We start from the raw sequence: 4,675 nt of genomic DNA, 5'->3' as shown, positions 1-4,675 counted from the left end.
TGTGTGTGTATGTGTGTGCACACGTGCTGTTATGGCTTCCCAGCTCCTAATTTTCAGGCTGGCAATCTGTGCCTGATAGTGATCTCAGATATGCTGGCATATATCCCTGCCTAGCTTGTTAAATCAGCTACTAACAGCTGATTTCACATTTTAAGCACCAACAAGTAATTGAATATCTGAAACCAGAATCAAGTCTTTTACGTCTCCTATCTGAAAATGTAAAAAAAAAAAAAAAAAAAAAAAAAAAATCCCCCTTCCCCCAAGTTCCTGGAACTCTGCCATTTTTGAAAAGGTATTTCAGTCTTTGCAGCTCAGGTCTTTTTTTTTATTCTAATGTCTCCTTGTACAGATGCTTCTTCTCATTCTTTGCTGCAGGCATAGTGCACCTGTTTGAAAGAAACACATTATTTTTTTTCTTTCTTTTTTTTATGATTTCCCAACTGGTAACCCTGTTGGCAGGAATCTGTCTTCAACAGCTGAGAAAGCTAAAGCCCTTTCACTTCTTAGAAAGAACCCTTAAAGTTTGTGTGAAGTCATGTGACGTTACTGGAACTTGTGTCTCTTGGATTTCTAATCTTAGTCTAAAATTTCCATGATACTGAGGCTTCCCACATGCATAATGAGAATGACATGTTTCTGAGAGACATTCAGTCAAGGGCATGGCTAACCTTCTCCAGACCTGCTGCCTAGTTCTTATACTTTGTCAGCACTTTATAAAAATATGGGATCTCTTCCATATTCAAGAATTTGATATACCTCTTTTTCTTTTACAGAACTCAAAACCATATGGTATTGTTCCCCACTGTTCTCTCCATGCTAGGAATCTCTTCAGTAAGCAACCAATATGCAAAAAAGAAATACATACAATGTTCTTTCTTCTGATGTTTGCATGTGCTTCAACCTTGTTTTCTAAAAAGCAAGCACAAATCCCAAAGGGAGATTGATAATCATAAAATTGCAGACCCACAGAATACTCTAGTGAAGATCAGGAAATTCAACACAAGTAACTAAGCATGGATGTACTATGAATGTTCCTTATTCTGGTAGTCATGGTAACAAATCTCTACACAATGTTACATAAATACATCTCTGCTAGTAATATTATTCCCTACATTTATCCCTATCCCCTTGGAATCTGAAAGTCAAGCTGAGATGTTTCTCGCTCTTCTGCCTCTTTTGACACTTGTGCCATGAGCAAGAAAGATTCTGAAATCAGAACCTAGGGCTTTTGTACACGGCACCACAGTATGGAGTACGGACGTGTGAATTGGGTAGAGCTCTCAAAAATGTTGTACACTAAGATGTACTGTGTAGTGTAGACTGTGTTATGGGACTATCTCAGCAGGAGCTTGGGACCTTTGAGTTGACACCAGCAGTGTCTACATAGGGCAGTTAGAGTGCAACACTTTAGAGTGCTCTACTGCTCTGTGATGGGGTGTGCATACCCCGCACTGGACAAGAGGGGGTTAACCCCACACTATGGGCAGCGGAAGTCCGCCCCTCAGACCGTGCTGGGCATGCTCCAACTACTGCCTCAGTATAAAAGGGAGCAGCCCAGCTCATTCTAGGCTGACCATCGGAGGGGAAGGACTTTGGGCGGAGGCTCCAGCCAAGGAGTCATCACAGCCTTTGCCTATGGGAACTGGAGACCTTGAGAGCCGGACCAGAGGGTCGCACTGCCCTGTACCCGAAGGCTGTTATATTGACACTGGCCATAGGGTTGCACTGCCCTGTACCCGGGGCTGTTATATTGATACTGGCCATAGGGTCATCCTGCCCTGTACCTGAAGGCTGTTATATTGACACTAGCCATTGGGCCTCACTGCCCGACGCCTAGAGGCTGTGACATAGACTCTGGCCATTGGGTCGCACTGTCCCATACCCGAAGACTGTTATATTGACACTGGCCATTGAGCCTCACTGCCCCACGTGTAGGGGCTGCAACATTCACTCCAGCCATTGGGTCGCATTACCCCGTACCAGAGGATTGTTATATGGACATATTATATGCCATATTGTCCTGTGCCTGAGGATGGTTACATTGACTCTAGTCGCTAGACTGGGGTGGGCAAACTACGGCCCGTGGGCCACATCCAGCCCGCGGGACCATCCTGCCCGGCCTCTGAACTCCTGGCCCAGGAGGCTCACCCCCGGCCCCTCCCTTGCTGTTCCCCCACCCCCGCAGCCTCAGCTTGCTCACTCCGCCGCTAGCGCAATGCTCTGGGCGGCGGGGCTGTGAGCTCCTGGGGAAGCACAGCTGCAGAGCCCACCCTGACCCAGTGCTCTGTGCTGTGTGGTGGCAATGGCGGCGGCGGCGTGGCCCAGGTCCAGCCAGGCAGTGCGGCTGTAGTGCTGCCAGCCACCAGTGCTCCAGGCAGCGCGGTAAGGGGGCAGGGAGCGGGGAGCGGGCGGGGGGTTGAATAGAGGGTAGGGGAGTTCTGGGTGGTGGTCAGGGGGCAGGGGTGTGGATAGGGGTCAGGGCGGTCGGGGGGGATAGGGGGTTGAATGGGGGCGGGGTCCTGGGGGGCAGTCAGGAAGGAGGGGGGGTTGGATGGGGCAGGGGTCCCGGGGGGGCCGTCAGGGAATAGGGTGGTTGGATGGGGCGGGAGTCCCGGGAGGGGTAGATAGGAGGTGGGGGCCGGGCCACAATCCCCTCCCCTAACCGGCCCTCCATACAATTTCCGAAACCCGATGAGGCCCTCAGGCCAAAAAGTTTGCCCACCCCTGCGCTAGACCGTGCTGCCCTGAACACAAGGGCAGCTGGAATTGACTCTGGCCGCCAAGCCATGCTGCCATGAACTTAAGGGTGGCCGTAACTGATCTGGCCACTAGACCGCACTGACCTGTATGCAAGGGCTGCTGGAAGTGACTCTGGCTGCTTTCGGCCTAAAGGTGGTTGGGAGACTGTAACGGCGGTGGTATCACAACCCGGTCCCAAAAGGGGGATGGTGTATGCATATCCCACGACATGCTCACACCCCCATAGTCCGGACTGCGGCACTGTGTAGACAAGGCCTGGGTTAACAATTCTGTTGATGATGTATAAAATAGAACAGAATCTAGTTCATTTCTCAGAGCTCTGCTAGTTCTTCGGGGATTACAGGTGGCAAAAGTAGCAAAAACTTATTTCAGTCAGTAAAGAAGATGTGACTTTGAATGTGGACAGGGATCAGACCTGTCCAGAAGGAAGATGCAATTTCACCTCATCACTTTTCAGAATATATCTGCACTTTGCACAAAAAAGACAAGTCAAGCAGCAATTAGAATTTTCATCCAGTCAATGAGGTGAAAGAAAACCAAGAGTACATTCATCTTTTCAGTTGGAATCTGCAATTTCTTTTTCTGTTGTTTTCTTCCTGCTTTTTGTTCATTCTTCAGGCCAGTCTCCTACACTACTCTCCTCACCTACTTTACCTACATCCTATTATTTTCCACTGTCACTATACTTAACTTCTTCAACTACCAAATTTCAGCTGCCTTTCTAGAACTTCTGGTTCCCTTCCCAACGTGCCATTACTTCTTCAGTCAAAGGGACATCACTCAAAATAATCTGCATGTTGTCTGAATAATAATAGAAGAGAAAATACAATCGCTTGTTTTTGAGTGCCCAGTTACATCATTTCTGATCCAATTGAATCAGAGGTTATTCTAACCCAAGCAAACTTGGATTTTGGGACTATGCCTTCAATATAGATTTACCAAACTGCTTCTATGAGAATTGGCTGCCTCCAGATGTGAGCATAATTTTAATGCAGCCACCTTCTGTGATTTAAACTTTTGCAAGCATGTGGTTTAAATTTTGGTAAAGACTACATGTCAATCTGCCTTAAAAGAACTGATACATTTTATATTGCTGTTTTTCAATAAAAGGCTTTGTCCTGGCATATCTCCAGCCCAAGGGCAAAGAAAAGTGGTTTGACTATTTTAGGATTTGTTCAGAAAACAAGCCTTTTCTCTTAAATATACAATATATATGTGCACTGTATACACATGTTAAAATCCACGTTATAGTCACAGCATGGTCTACAGGCAATGAATTATGTTCTTATACTGATTGAGGAATATCCCTTTGATCCTTCTACCTGGATCTAATAATAGAAGAGTATTGTGTAAGATGTATAGCACTTTATACACAGTAAAAACTCCTATCCATTCACTCTGCACATACTTATACAAATAAAAACATGGAATGATCATAATAAAACACCATCTGATAGGGAGTGGCCTACTCCTAGATGACTGGGCATCTTTGAATTCAGAGGTCAACAAGTTACTCATCAAAAAGACTAATGGTCTATATACATATACTTGGCAGTAAGTCAGCCAATGAAAATCTCCCAAAAATCAAATAAAAATGTCAATATATTTTTTGTGGTGTAAAAATAATTTTCTGATCAGCTCTGATTAATAACTCATAACCTTCTTCTCTGAGACTCATGTAAATTCAATAAAAATTGTAAAGAAAATAAAATCATACCTATTGTATTCAGGTAAGCCCATTACCACCAAAGGAAACTCTGATATTTGAATTGCTATTTGTCCTGATTTCGGTAGTTGAGGTGTGTTTTAATGGTCCAAGGCAATAGTGGATATATATTGTCCTGTTTTGTTCAGTTATTATATTTTATCTGTTTCTCTTGGTCTTTACTCTGCTTTCTTCTCATTTGACTGCATT

At 45.2% G+C, this 4,675-nt stretch overlaps 1 long non-coding RNA gene across 1 annotated transcript; it reads right to left on the bottom strand.

Moving 5' to 3' along the window:
• Window positions 1-229: 229 nt before the first annotated feature.
• On the bottom strand, window positions 230-2,931 carry LOC112105600. Its single transcript, XR_003899971.1, has 3 exons — window positions 2,844-2,931; window positions 866-909; window positions 230-386 (listed from the first exon to the last, which is right to left on the bottom strand). It is a non-coding gene; the product is annotated as an uncharacterized LOC112105600 (long non-coding RNA).
• Window positions 2,932-4,675: the final 1,744 nt, after the last annotated feature.

This window comes from Terrapene carolina, unplaced genomic scaffold (genome assembly GCF_002925995.2).
Source record: "Terrapene carolina triunguis isolate 2854851 unplaced genomic scaffold, T_m_triunguis-2.0 Scaffold58, whole genome shotgun sequence".
Taxonomy (NCBI): domain Eukaryota; kingdom Metazoa; phylum Chordata; order Testudines; family Emydidae; genus Terrapene; species Terrapene triunguis.
This window is presented reverse-complemented; position numbering and strand designations above follow the sequence as displayed.